Genomic DNA, 15,508 nt, shown 5'->3' on the forward strand with positions numbered 1-15,508 from the left:
AAGAAAACCCCCAATTATCAGAAATGTCATCTTGATATTCCTCGTAGTATTCTGCAATAATCTAGAAAAATTGTCTGACAGCCTAAGATCTGATGACCCATCAAAGGGACCTGTTTCCCAGGATGAAGCTTTGGGAAATGCAGAATTCTGTGTTCAGGGATTTAACATGTAGCTAAATCTCTGCTGGGTTTTCCAAACAAACCTCAGACATTTGGAGACCACCCAGCAGAGGCCAGACCACAGGGATGGCCACCCTTGGGAAGGTGCCCCAGGGAGAGGGACAGAGACCTTGCCTGATCGTCACCTGGAGCCAAAATTCCAGACCTCTGCCTGTAGGGTCTGGTTTTAGCAGGTCAGAAACCCAAGTCACCCGTTGTCTTCCTCTGTAGACTCATTCCCAAGCCTCAGGGAGATACTTATCACTCTGCATGAACGTAGCAGAGAATTTCAAATGCTTTAAATTCAGCTTCTTACATGAGAAATGTTCAGCTTCTCCCTGTGATGCTTTGTGGACCTGCCGATCATTTAGAGGCTTCGGAGCTGAAGCTGGCAGCCTCCTACCACTGGTTACACGGCTTGGGAAAGTCTTTGCTGTCTGCAGTGATGGCTTCAGCTCATGACATTTTCCTCATTTCATTCCTGGTACAATGTGGGGTTCAGCCTTCAGAGCCGAAGGACTCTACATCAGCCACGGTTTTAGTGGATGAGCACTAATCATCGACCATGAGTTTTTGCAAAACGCAGCCAATTCCAGGTCCTTCACATCAGATTGCCCAAAGGCTCCTGGAGATGCTTTGCCAGCAGTGCTGGGTGAACTGCTCTCCTGCTGGATGGTGGGATGGGAAGGTTTCCTCAGCCCCTGCACTGGGTTGTCCTCCTGCACCTGCCCAGCCAGCTAGCCCTCCTGACTGAATGGAGGGGCCAGGAGAGCTGCTTCTGCTCCTCAGACATTTTGCCATGTACTTTAGCTCCTGAGTTAGTCACTGATCTCAAAAGGTTATTTAGAAGAACATCTGGAAAAATAAGAAGAAATAAATTCCCACTCTGGATGAATCCACATCCCACCAGGGATGGAGGAACCACAGATCTCTTCTGATTTGAATCCATACCTCTGTGCTACAATATGGCCCTGCCTACATACGCATATGTCCCAGCTGAGTGGACCATGCAGATGGGAAATCAGAGTACAGCATGCATTTTTGGTGTTGTCAACCTTTACTTCTCTGCAAAGGAATTGTTTTTCTATTGATTTTTGAGACAAGACCAAGCAAGTTCCCTGCTGTGACAGCTGGATACATATTCTTCAGAGCCTACAGAGGTTCTTGGAATGAGCTGGTAATGAATGAAGAGTACCTCAGGTCTGCATGTTGTCCAGATATGAAGTGAAAACTCCTGTTTAACTCACTTTCGAATAGAAGAGAGCTGGGAAAGTCTGAAACTGCCTTATGCTGGACTGCATCCTGCTTCTGGGTTTGCTGTGGCGAGGACAGAGGCAGCAAAAAGATGCAGATGTACAATGCAAATGTACGAGAACAAAACCTACACTATAGAGACAGAGCTGGGCGGCTCAGAGCTTCAGAAGTACCAGGAACTCAGGCAAACATCACCCTGTGAACTCCTTTTTTCAGCTATGGAAAATTTTTAATGAGCTTGAGGAAGCTGAGATAAAGCAACCTCCCAGGTCCTCTTCCAAACTAAGCTCTGCTTATACTGGTCTAAGTTCAAGCATGATGGTGTTTAGCCCAGTGAGAGGAGGGAAGGGCCCTCAGTGCGTGGCCGTGATTTCTTTGGGTTGGCTCTCCTGACTTTGAAAGGAGAGAGTTGCACAGCCTGAGGGGTACGGGGCAGAGAGTAAAGCTTTGCTTTGGGCGGTGTGAGCAGTTAGACTCAAACACGACAGTGCCTCCCACCAACGTCCTGGTGAGCCTGAAGCTCACTCTGTCCTTAATCTGCTTTTGTGGATGTGCCTTGGGAAACGCTGGCTCTGTGGCTATGGGTGCTGTCACCTTAATCTAAGGGGTGAATGACGGGTACATCACAATAATCAGAAAAGGGTAGTTTTGCAAAGAAAAGAAAAGGTGTCAGAACAGCTTATAACCTGTGTTCTTGTTTATATCTGGTTCCTTTTCTAGATTCAAATTTTACTTATCTAATTTGATTAGAACTAATTCAGTAAAACTGCTAACGTAAATAGTCTGGATACCAACTGTATGAATCCAACCTATATTTATCTAGCATAAATCATATTCATGTAGTGTGAGTGTCAAATAAACCAACATAGCCTGGCTTGCATGAAGGAATATTGTCCCTGTCTTTTGCATTGTCTGGTTGGATTAAAAGGGGATATCGCTTAATCACCTTCAGAGACAGAAGAGGGTTACTCAGCACCCTTCATGCCTGCTCTTCCTCCCTCTCCAGCTGAGCTATTTGTGCGAAATTTCTAGGCATTTCAGTCAAAATTACCCAGATCATCTTAGATGTAGCTGATAAGTCTGTATCTAGCAAATAATTATTAGTGTGTGCACACAGCCAGTCCTCTGACAAACCAGCAAGAGATGTGGGGACAGAAATATGGGGCACTGATCCTGTGCAACCCAGCACGGGCATCGCTCCCGCAGTGCCTCTGCTGTGAAAGTGGGCAAAGCCTTCAGGAAAATGCCTCCTTTGAGCAGTAAAAGAGACTTTAGAGCCTGACCGAGCAGCTTCATTGGACATGGAGCGGATACATTGACAAAGAGTTAAAGTGCAGCTTTGGCAGACATGAAGTGTTTTAGTACCAAGTATTAAAACAAGCAGCCAAAGCGTAAAGAGGCCAAGCACCTGAGAGGTCACAGACTCTTGTCCCAGGGAATTTCTACCAGGAAAACTTGTTTAGAAACGTAAAATCCTCCTGTGTGTGCCTAGAGGAGCCCACATCGTGGCTTTGGGTAAACACCTAGCTACTTATCTCTAGACTGATGCTGCCTGGGAATTCATAAATCAGGCAAGTCTGCACTTACAACCTTTTAAAATCACACACAGTATGGCTAGGATGCACAGAGAGGAGAAAAGAGCTGACTTTCGGGTAATAATAGCAATAATTTAGTTCAACAAGGAGAAGTGCAAAGTCCTTCACCTGGGGAGGTACAACCCCATGCACATGCTGGAGGCCACCCAGATGGAAAGCAGCTTGGCAGATAGGAATCTGGAGGTCCTGGTGGACACCAAGTTGAACGTGAGCCAGCGATGTGCTCTTGTGGCCAAGAAGGTGGGAAGTTTTCTGTTGTGTGCAGACAACAGGATTTGAGTGTAGTGCAACCACAGAGCCCATACAGACACTGAATCATACAGGCTTTTACTCCAGCACTCTGCTCTCCAAAGGATGGGAAAAAAAATCATGGAAGAAAGTGGAAGAGGAAGCATATTTCTCCTTTTATTATAGAAATTGTAACTTTGGCTCTATAACATTGAATCCTGATTTCTCCTGAAAGCAGTCCTTTGATTCAAAAAAATATAACACAGCCCCCTATGTGTTTTCTTAGCAAACACATACGTGTCTATATCATATCTTCATATACTCTTTGATACATCAGTGATAGAAGCTCAAACACCAAAAGCACATAAAATAGAAATGGGAGAAAAGTGGATGTTCTCTCATTGAGACAACAAAGGCATTCAGCAGAATTAAAGATTTCCAAACTCTATTAAGAGCAGATTGCCAGACCCAGAGCCAGCCATGAAAAAGAAAATAACCAAAAAGTAGGTAAATCTATGTTTTAGTATTCCAGAGCAGGCAGCGGAAAGCAGATAGATTACTATTGTGAAAGGAGGTCTTTGGGAGTCGTTAGGACTCAGTCTGACAGTCGTCAACAGAAATCATTTTTGAACTTCGTTCATAAGTTATTGGCTAGATAAAGTAATTTGTGTTATAGATCCACACAGAGACAGCACCTGGTGCATTGCTTTATGCGAATGCCTAGGAGAAAATTACTGAGCTGGAAGATCGGGGGAAAGGGGAAAATAACCCAGCAAATACGAGAAAGTAAAGAGCTGCTATAGAGATCTGCTGGGCAGGGACAGTTCACTGGCAGGGCAATGTCCTGTCCACCCCCAATTTCTGTTGTCCTCATCAGTGATGCTGTAAGGTTTTTCATTCCCTTCCCCACTTTCTTTATATTTGTTCCTGGAAAGGACAGGGTTTTGATGAGATGGATTTCTGTCCTGCTCCTAAGAAGTCATGTATTCCAGCTGATAGCAGTTCATCTGCTTAGCAGAGAAGGTGTATTATCCTCTGTTCATCCTCTCTTGTATCATAATCTATGAAATGAAGTTTCCCTCTCTTCCGCTCCTTCCGAGACCCAGCGGGTGCAATTGTGCAGTGCAGAGCGCACAGCTGGGCACAGCTGGGCAACCCCAGCAGAGGTGCCAGGAGCTGCTGCCTCACTGCACGCGTACCCTTATCAACCTACCGACATGTGCAATGATTCTTGCTGGCTCCCAAACAGTATCTTTCTTTTTTTTTTTTTTAATCTTCCTTCACTGACCTTGCATTTATATTCCAGTCCTTCTCTTGCCATCCAGATTTTATGACCAAGTAAGATTCACACATCGTACAAAGCCAATCCTTGGAGTATAGCATCTAATTTCCAACACATGCTCCTTTAATCTCCTCAGGGCTTACTTACCTTTGGAGCAAAACACCATTGCCAGAGTTTGATTTCCCACCACAGTGAAGCAGCATGTTTCTCATCCTACTAGTTTAAACACATCTTGATTTCTACAAACGCTTCCATAGATATTCAGATCAGGTGTGTATTGTCAGCACAACCCTGGGCAATTATCCCACACTTTCCAGTTGAACAGCAAGGCTCCTACTGCTCTGTTCAGCTTTCCACCCGTGGAGCTGCAAGGCGTATTACAGCATTAGTTAAGCTTAGGAAGACAAGTGATGGTATGTTTTTTTTATATATGAATGCTCTATGGATTTAGTGTCACCAAGTTACTGAAGTTAGTAGAGAAATTTCTATATTGGCAAGGGAATTAAGTTGTACAGCTCCAAAGTATTTTGTAACTGTAATTGTGATTTTATTGAGAGGTACTGGGGGGGGGGTGGGGGGGTGGGGGGCTGAGGGTGGGGGTGGGAAATTCATGTTCTTAATTAAAAAAAAAAAAAATATATTTGCTGCAAAAAAAATTGTGTGTAGATCAGGTTTAAGGTTTGTAAATATTTTGAGATCCTGGAGTGAAAATCCATACTAAAATGTGAAATATCAACCTTGCCAGAAAATATTTTATTCTTGCACTATGAATCACATCAGTGAACAAGTGTCTCCTGGATTCAAGATGAAATGCCTTGGAAAAAAGATTATTAATTTGCTGTTGCTGTGCTCTTCAGCATAAGGTAGTCTACATTATGTTTGTATTTATGTCCATTCCACTTGACGTGGGTGGGCAGTGATAAGATTTGAAAGGAGATATTCAATTAAAGCTAAAAATAAACCACAGTTGTATTTGCCCAATGACAAAAACATAATGCAGCTGTTTGTAGAGGAGACCACAATATCTCAACGCAGCAGAGGACGGTCTGAGATTTAAGCAGTTCAGAGCCAAAAAAACGTCATGTCTAGTTCTTTTACTTTCCACAATTTCCCTGTCTGCCTGAGTATTTCTTCCTGTTTTGTAATTTTCTACCGTGAATCTTCTCCGAAGAGCAGGCACCACCATCCTGACATCACCCAGCAAGATAAAGTCTTTGCTCCAGGCACGTTGGAAGGAGCCGTCGGAGTGGAAGCGCACACATTTCACAGCTCAGCAGCCAGCCTTGGCTCGAACCGCACGGGGAAATGCTGTGCATGCGAATGAGACCGAGCGCTGCGCTCCGGGGATGGGAAATTAAACAGCGAGGGGATGTATTTTCAAATAGGATTGTAAAATTGAAATGAGAATGGCTCTTGTTGGAAAAGACACGTCCTGGCACTAGGATCTATGCCAGCAAATCAGTGCCATGAAAGTTGAGGAAGAATATTTAAGAAACCCTGTGTTTCAGAAATATGCTGCCCACCTTGCTGTGAAGGGATGAGTTTCTTCAAAGTTCTCCAGGGTTTCAGAAGTAACTGTGATTGATTGATTTATTAAAGCTTATCTATGGCAGATTCATCATGTCTGATGCTCTGAGACTGACTTACTCTTTTGGCCCTGCCTTCTACTCAGCCCAATGCACTTCACTTTGGCTCTGGTTTGCCCGACATGTACAGTCCCCGGGCAGAGGAGAAGCTGTGCTGTCCTACCCAGCGGGACCCCGATCTTCCGGTGAGGTCTGCGAGGAAGTAAAACGCATTTACTGTGCAGCACTGTCTGCAGCCGTGTGAGAAGGTGCACCCTGGTGAGGATGTCTGGGTCTCACCATGGCGTACTGGAAACCCTCCTCCCCACCACCTAGTCCAGAGCAGGGCTTTCAGGCATCAGCCTCACTCCTGCACAGGAGGTGGCCATGAAGATGTAATCCAGAGAGGGGTCTGCTTTTTATTTTAAAACAGGAGGCCCAAGTTATGGTTTTCACAGCCCTTTATTTTAGATGCAAGGCTAAATTTGAATTCCTGGGTTAGAACTGGACAGCCTGATCAAGGCAGGGCAACCCTAGAAGAGCACTCGTCTCATGTTTGTGACACAAGTGTAGCCTGTGTTCCCTTTCAGCACGCTTCCTGAGGTCTATCTGGGGCGAGAAGTTCAAGTTATGATAGCAGAGGCTCGGTAGGAGCAGGTCTGGGCTTTGGTTTCCGTGGCTGCTGCAGTAACAGGGTGCAGAAGAAGAAAGCCATTCCCAGGGAATGGCTGTGTTCAAGACATTGTTGTTCTTAGGTGTTGCCAAACGTGGGTGTCTCCTCTTCCACTTGGACAATGCTCTGTTTCATGTCTTCTGGGCTGTACAAACTGTAATGCCCTGCGATGGGGATTGCCATTGAAGGCACTAGATTGTCTTTTAGTGGTTTATCTTCTGCAATGTTTCCAGCACACAATAATCCCAGATGTCCAGTGAAATCTTTCTCCCATCTTCCCCCAATTACTCAGCCTAATCCTTGCCAGCCTGTAATCAAGCCAAGCAGCCTTGTGAGACACGAATGTGTTTCATGGTTGTAGTTTGCTTGCCAGCATTTATGACATTTGAAAAGACAGTGGTGAGTCATGCGAGACAAATGGTTAGTGCTGTCTATTTTTTTATGTACGTATATAATTAGATTTTGCAGCACAAGAGAAAACAGCTCCTGTCCAGCTTGTCAGAAAAACAATAAAAAAGGAAAAGAAAATTTTCTTTGGCAACTTTTTTACAGCCTGACAAGTGGTTTCAATGATAAGTTTCTTAGATGGCTTTTTTCCCCAACAAGTTATAAAATAATTTCAGCGCTGTTGCTAGAAATACATAATAGAGCCATGAAACAGAAGTGTTGGAGACAAGTGAAAATGCCACAGCTATTCAAATAGGTACTGCATCCTGATACAGTGTGTAGGATATACCGTCCTTTTCCATCCGGTGGTTTTGTCTGTGGGCCTTCAGTGCTCTCCTCCCTCTCAGGACACTGCTCGTGTATCACTGTGCCCACCGGTTGTATTTTCATCCAAGGTCTATGAAACCCTTTGCAACTCCCCTTGGTGATCCCTGTAACAGATCTCTAGTGCCTGCTCAGTGGGATTTCTGACTAGATTTATATTTTTCTCCTTCCCTCCCATCAGACACGGTCTAATAGTCAACACACAGAACTCAGAGGTTTTGTTTCAGACTATGACGTTGAGTCATTATGCAGTTTTTGGCAAGCGACAGAGGCTTACAAAAATGTCCACTCATTTCTGATGACTCAGTTTGAGCATCGTCTTACCTCTTGGAATTGAATTTTCTGAAGGTCTTTGAGAACTCAAAGCACACACAAGACTTAGTCACACAACCCCGCTGCAAACCCACCCAAGGTATCCCAATCTGGACGCTCTAGGAACAGAGGTGCCCATAACTAGAGAGCACTTTAGGGAATGTCGGTCTTACTCACTGGGTTTCAGTTTATTCCTCATTAACTTAAGGGTAAAAATACCAAGGCTCCTTCTTGACAATGGGCTTTTGTTTGCAAAACACAGCAATCCTCAGGTGAATGTGCAGTGGTGTAAACAAGGGAAAGGAGCGTGCCCACGTTGAAAACCTGACCATCTGATAACTAGGACATGCCCTTTTACAGGCAAAACCATTTTGCTTAGAAGTACCATCAAATTTCTGGAGAAATCTCCCACATAAACACAAGGCATCTGCCCAGCAGCTACAAAGAGATAAACAAGCCACTTCAGAGATGTGAGCAAGCAAATTCATTAGAATATATAGCAGATGCATGCACACTTCAATGTAAGCTAACCAAAGTTCCCAGAAAGTCTCCTGATATGTAACAGCTGGTCCTACAGTAAAAACCATGATTGATTTCATGTAAACTCAGGGATATTTTCCTGCCAACCTTAGATACCTCTATTTGAATTATAGGATATCTCAGGCATAACTATGGCTGTTGGATTATCAGTCAGTGTGAAAGGACTGTGATCTGGCAGCATCAGAAGGGATAAAATGTCCAAGGTCTCCTCATGGTGTGATGACGATTCAGCTGAAGCCGCTCACTCCTTGTGGAGTAAAATCTGTGTGTGGCTGAGCTGAAATGAAGCCACAACAAACAATTCAAATGTTGAAGTAGGAGAGCATTCAGGAACTGCCACCATTGCAAGTTGTGGGCAAGGCTGTGCCATTTCTGTTTCTGAACATGCTTTTGCAGCTTACAAGCCTTAAACTCTTCTGTAGCTCAAGGGAAAATCCATAATTGAGCAGAATTTGGACACATTAACTTCATATGTTAATTAAATTTGTTCAGTACTTACAGCCTTGCAGTTGCGGGGCTGTGAGCAGAAGTATGGGGAGACCAACCACAGGTCCTTCTGGAAACCACACTTTGCTTGTTTGTGCCAATGCAAACCCCATATAGAATAACAGAATAGGGATTTTGAAACTCATTTTCATGAACAAGCAGCTACCAAGTATACACTGTCCTCTCAACATGAGTCACACAGGCTATCCTTCAGGAGTTCCCCCACAAAACTGCCCTCTTTGCCCTGATCTCTGTTGCAACTGTCTTATCCTGCTCTTTGTCAGAGATTACATTTCCATTCTCAACACCAAGAAGGACTGGGGTGGATCAGCACTAGGATGGGAGTTAGAGTTTGAAATTACAGTTACTCTTCTTCCTCTCCAAGTGGGATTTATCCAATGACCCAAAAATGCCCCAGAAGACCAAAACCCTTGAGCAATTCCATAAAAACCTCCTGATCCACTTGCTGCCTTGAGCCAGTTTAAATTTTGAGGATTGCTTTTCTTTTATTCTTTCTATAATTCCATACCTATATATCCATCTTCCTGCCTTGAATTAATGGGTGTTGTGATAATAAATGTCTAATAAATGCTATCCCAGGCTCCAGTAATGTCCATGGATTTCAGTAGGAATGTTTTGGGGATTTCTAGTTTCCTTGAAAACCAGGACGATCCTGATCTTTCAACAGAATGACACAGGCTACAGTTCAGCTAGGGCATGCACAAAGACATGGAGGCGTTTGCAGGGTTAGAAGTGGATCAACAGAAACATTACTGGAAGCCAAATGTGGAAGGCTAGTGGGAGTATCTGTATTATTTACTTCTAGAATATAAATTAAATACAATTGAGTCAGGAAAAATTAGGATTGTGTATCTCCTACACAGCCATTGGAGAAAAGTGAGACGAATTTTGGGGTCAGAGGGGCAAGTGGAAGCAGCGTAGAGCAGCTGGGCTGAATGCCTGCAGCAGGCACTAGGAGTAACCCCTTGGTGTTCATTTTAGGAATGAATGTATCAAGGTAGAAGGATTACAAATCCCACCTGAAAGAGGAAATATAAATATATGGGGTCTGATGAGGGAAAATTGAAAGGGAAATTGTCAGATAGAATTCAAGTACAAGAAATGTCTCAGGCACCACAGCATATAAGATATTAAAAAAGCACAATCAAGGAGCACAGCAGGTATCGCATGTCAGAGGAAGTGTGTTTCTTGAGCTGATGACTAACACCATTTATACAGAAATCAAGTGTAGCATGCCAATGCAACCTGACGGAAAGCTCATCTCAGAGGCAGCTGCCTCTGATCCATAGTGCTTCTAGAAAAGCAATGGTTAGCAAGCGTCTTCGGTAGCTTCTGTTCAGAAATCCTGTCAATCAGCTGAGTTATTAAAGAGTTATTTAACAGTAGAGTCAACTGTTTGTACAGTTTCACACCTGGCTAATCAAGACAGACAGGAAAGCAAATGCTCATTTCTTCCTTCTACTTCTCATGCAGCTGCCCTAAGAAAGGTGCTGAACAAGGGGCAGTACCATCAGGTCAGGCTGCCCCTCAAAAGACAAAGGAAGAGAAAACACAAAACCAAACCTGCCACTCCTACGGGCCCATTTACCTGTTGCCATGTGATTTACAGGCCTTTTTTATTCGCTATTCTCTGTGCATTCGGCAAATCTCCTTCTGTGACGGGGTTATCGTATGCCATGGCAGGATGCCCACTTAATGTCTAAAACCCACCAAGCAAAGCAACAATAACACATTCCACTTGGCAACATAACACATTCTTCTGAGATCCTTCTCCTTTCCCAGGGGTTTTAACAATGTTTTCCAAGTGGGTGCCAAGTAAATGAAGCCTCCCTCAAAGCATTCCTGAGTATCACACACTCTGTACCCCCTTATTTGGCAGGCTAAGGAGATTTGTTGCATTCTGCCTTTGTCTGTGTCTTGGTGACTGCATGAACACAGTTCTACTACTGTTCAGATTTATCATAGAATCATAATGGTTTGGGTTGGAAGGGACCTCAAAGATCATCTAGTTCCAACTCCCCCTGTTATAGGCAGGGACACCCTCCACTAGACCAGGTTGCCCAAAACTTCATCCAACCTGGCCTTGAACAGAATCTTCTGAGATCAAGCTGCTTTTAGTAAGCAAAAGACTCTGGAATGTACATTTCCTATTGGTCTTCTTGTTGCCAAGATAAGAAAGTCAATTTAATTGTATTTTCACTCACTCCTCTTTTTTTCAGATAGCATTACATAGAATGTAAAAACAACACCCCAGCAACCCATGAGACACTATCCTAGAAATTCCTGCTTGACAATACCCTAGAAATTCTGATAAATATTAAATCGTGGCATGTTTTTTGATGGTTTGTGACTTGCTGAGAGGTGATATCCATCACAGATGACATCAATACGAGTGGTTGACACAGCATTTGCAGCACTTTGTCCAAACCACTTTCTTCTTCTTCTTGCTGTTATCTATCTTCTTTGTCATTTTTGGAGGGATTGGTGCTATCATGCTCGAAGAACTTCAGGCCTTTATTATTACTCTCTACTCTGTAAAAACTCTATTATTCGAGTCTGACAGGCTTCATAGATTACATGAGGATAAAGAAAGCCACAGGGAGAGGAAAATCATGATGCCTGAGGTGGGGCAGAACCATCCCCTGAGCGCCGGGAGCGGCAGCGCGGCCCCGGGGTACCACGGACAGCGGCAGCTGCCCACGGCCACCTCCCACCCGCCGTAATGAGCAATTAACGCTAATTTAGGGACAGAGGCGAGTTCTTTGGGGGTTTTTTTTGGCGAGGGAAACGGAGGAGGAGAAAAAGCGTGCTTTAGGAAGGTTCTTTAAAAAGAAAGGTAGACTAGAGGTTATTTAAAATTACAAGTTTTTTCTTGTTTCTGTGTTTATATATATTATGTGTATAAATATGTATTATTGTATGAAATATATACTTATAAATGGATAATGTAGTAGATATAATACATATTGCATATATGATAAAATTTAATATATATGCATTAAATATAACATATATTATGTTGAATCACAGAATGGTTTGGCTTGGAAGGGACCTCAAAGTCCATCTAGTTCCAACCCCCCCTGCCATGGGCAGGGACACCCTCCACTAGACCAGGTTGCCCAAAGCCCCATCCAACCTGGCCTTGAACACTTCCAGGGATGGGGCATCCACAGCTTCTATGGGCAACCTGTGCCAGTGCCTCACCACCCTCACAGGGAAGAATTTCTTCCCAATATCTCATCTAAATCTCCCCTCTTTCAGCTTAAGGCCATTCCTCCTTGTCCTATCACTCCATGCCCTTGTAAACAGTCCCTCTCCAGCTTTCCCTGTAGGCCCCTTTAGGCACTGGTAGGCTGCTATAAGGTCTCCCAGACCCTTCTCCAGGCTGAACAACCCCAACTCTCTCAGCCTGTCCTCATAGGAGAGGTGCTCCAGCCCTCTGACCAGCTTTGTGGCCTCCTCTGGACTCTCTTCAACAGCTCCATGTCTCTCCATGCCCAGCTCCATGTACTGGGCCCCCCAGAGCTGGACGCAGTACTCCAGGTGGGGTCTCACCAGAGCAGAGTAGAGGGGCAGGATCACCTCCCTCGACCTGCTGGTCACCCCTCTTTTGATGCAGCGCAGGACACGGTTGGCTTTCTGGGCTGCAAGCGCACACTGCTGGCTCATGTTGAGCTTCTCATCAACCAACACTCCCAAGTCCTTCTCCTCAGGCCTACTCTCTGTATTATAAAATTTATATATTTATATATATTTATATGATATATTATATAATTACATAATATACAGATATATTATAAATTATGTATTGTATGTAACATATATATAATAATTTATAGTTTTATATTTTATATATATGTAATTTCATTCTATTTGTTGACGTTTGGTTGTCAGCACTGGAGAAACAACAGAGTCTGGTATGAGCTTTTTAATAAAACCCTCAATCCCTACATTATTTTATTATAACTTCTCCTTTGTTTATCTTCCCTGGTCAGGTTCTGCTGTTTGGTTCAGTGGCACTGATGGTGTGAGGAAGGAGGTCAGAAAGTGGCTTCAAGAGCTCAGCCTGCAAAGAGGGTTGGCAAAAAACTTTTCTTCAAGTTTCAAAATTATTCTCTTTGATGAGAAATAAAATATTTTCCCTAAATTTCAAGTTTTATAAAAGCTTTTTTACAAAATGAAATGTAAATTAGAAGATAATTTTAAACACAATAATGTTGAAGTATTTTACATAGAAATTGTGAAAACTCACTTTTTAGAAATACACAGAAGTTTATGTTGACTAAAGTAATGAATTTAATCTAGATTCACAAAATACTTTGGTCCATGCATTACTTATTTCTCCACCTTTACAGAAAATATTTTATCCTTATTAAATGAAAACACAGAAATGAGATTGTATTTGGTTGTGATACAAATTCTTCCTTCCTTCTTTTCTTTTTCCTTCCTTCCTTCCTTCCTTCCTTCCTTCCTTCCTTCCTTCCTTCCTTCCTTCCTTCCTTCCTTCCCTCTCTCCCTTCCCCCCTTCCTTCCTCTCTCCCTTCCCTCCTTCCTTCCTTTCCTTCTTTCCATTCCTGGAATGGGAAAGCATCATTTAAAGTAGATCTTATTATTTTCAAAGGGTAATATGCTATTTCTGAAGCAATAAATGCAACACAAAATGTTCCAAACATGTTCATCCATCACAGTTTGATTGGAAATGTCAAACACAAGTTTGAAACACAAAAGGCCAGTGACCAGCCAAGAGCTGAGCTATTCCAGGGAGAGGACAGTAAATCTGGGTTTCTTTATTATCCACCAACCCTGCTCAAGAGGTTTCCTTTCCAGACTCATTGAGAAAATTCTCCAAGGGCATTTTTGGTGATGGGCCACAGTCCAAAACCTTAGCAATTGTCTTTGGAAAACAAGTAGGAAAGGAGAGGGACTTTTTGGTTACAGCAAGCAAGCGTGAAGATTTGATGCATTTGGATGTGATACGGTGGGTTGTTTTAGAACAGGAGCTATGGATGAGGTTTACACACGCCCAGCTTCGTGTGTGACACTCTCCCGAGCTTTCAAAGAATCAGACTTTTATACCTTTTCTGGCCAAGTTCATTTTCTGCCAGACCATTGAGCTGAGTCAGCTCCCCGAGGAGTCCGAGAGGTGCCGGTCACTCCAAGCCCAGACCTGCAGCTTGGAGGAGGACCTCTCCTTTCCAAGCAGCCGATTTAGCCAGCTATCCCCCAGGTACATGCCTGAACAACCCAGTGCCCAGTTTCCAACCTGGCCAGCCCTGCTCCAAAACCCGACAGCTACCATCCCATCCCACGGAGCCCGACTCAGCATCCTCGGCAAGGCAAAGAGGGGCTGGGCAGGTAACATCTCACCATCGCTAGTGCTAACAGATTCCTCTTAAAGTCTGGGATTTTTTTAGCATTTTGCTTCAGTTTATGAACAAAGTACTCCTTTGCTTTTAGCAACAGGGAAGCCAGTCCGATTGCACGCCTTTCCCCTCCCCCCCCCCCCCCCCCCCCCCGGTTAATTTTTATCCGATTGTGCGGTTGCCGTGCTCCTGCAGCTGCCGTGTGCCAGGAAGGACTGGTTTAAACGCCGGGAAAAAAAAAAAAAAAAAAAAAAAGAAGGAAAAAAAGAAAAAAAAAAAAAAAAAAACCACCGTTTCCACGGGGAACCACGGCGCCCGGAGGGATGAATCGCCTCCCGGCCGGGAGCGGGGCGGAGGAGCGGAGCGGGGCGGAGGAGCGGGCGGCTCCCCCGGCGGCCGGCCCCCGCGGGAGGCGGGCTGCACGGCGCCCCGCTGCCGGTAAATGCCGCCGCCGGCTTCCCCCTTCCCATCCCCGGGCAGCTCCAGCCATCAACTCCCCCGGGCTGGGCTGCCCGCGGGCAGGGCTGCCGCTGCTCGCCGCTCCGGCTGGGACCCCCTTCTCCAGCAGGATCCCCCCCAGGTAGGTGCTGTACCCCCGCCGTCCCCTGAAGGACATCCCCCCCCCCAAACACTGACTCCCCCTAGAGCTGAGCCCACCCCCCCCCCCCCCCCCCCCCCCCCCCCCCCGCACCTTCCTCCCCTCCGAGGGCAGACCCCCCCTTCCCGGGCAGGACCCCCCAGCCCTTCCCCGGGCAGTTTCCCCCTGCTCCGGGCTGGTGCCCTGCAGCATCGTTGGGGTTTTGCTCCCCGGGATTGGGGGTTTTGCCCCGCGGTGGGTGGGATTTGGCACCCCGGGACTGGGGTTTTTCACCCTAGGGGGTGGCGTTTTGCAACCCAGGGGCTGGGATTTTTGCTCCTCTTCCCCTCCCCCCCCCCCCCCCCCCAGTGTTGGGGTTTGGCACCCCGGCTCAGTCGCTCCCCTAACACCAACGGGCACTCCCACGTTTGCAGCGTGGGTTTAACTTTGCCTTGAGTTTCACTGCTGCGATCGCGCTTCAGTCTCTTCTCGCTCCTCGGAGAGGTGGTTGCAATAGACTTGCTTTTGCTGTGGAAGAGCATGCACTTCTGTTACGGGGGAGATCTCAAAGGGCAAATCGCTGTGCTGTCTCACAGGTGCGGGTTGGATGTCCTGCGCTGGGGCAGAAACCATCAGCCGTGCACAGCCAGGCTGGGATCTGCTCCATGGGATGGGATCTGGGA

The sequence above is a fragment of the Balearica regulorum genome, chromosome 4 (genome assembly GCF_011004875.1).
Source record: "Balearica regulorum gibbericeps isolate bBalReg1 chromosome 4, bBalReg1.pri, whole genome shotgun sequence".
NCBI classification, from domain to species: domain Eukaryota; kingdom Metazoa; phylum Chordata; class Aves; order Gruiformes; family Gruidae; genus Balearica; species Balearica regulorum.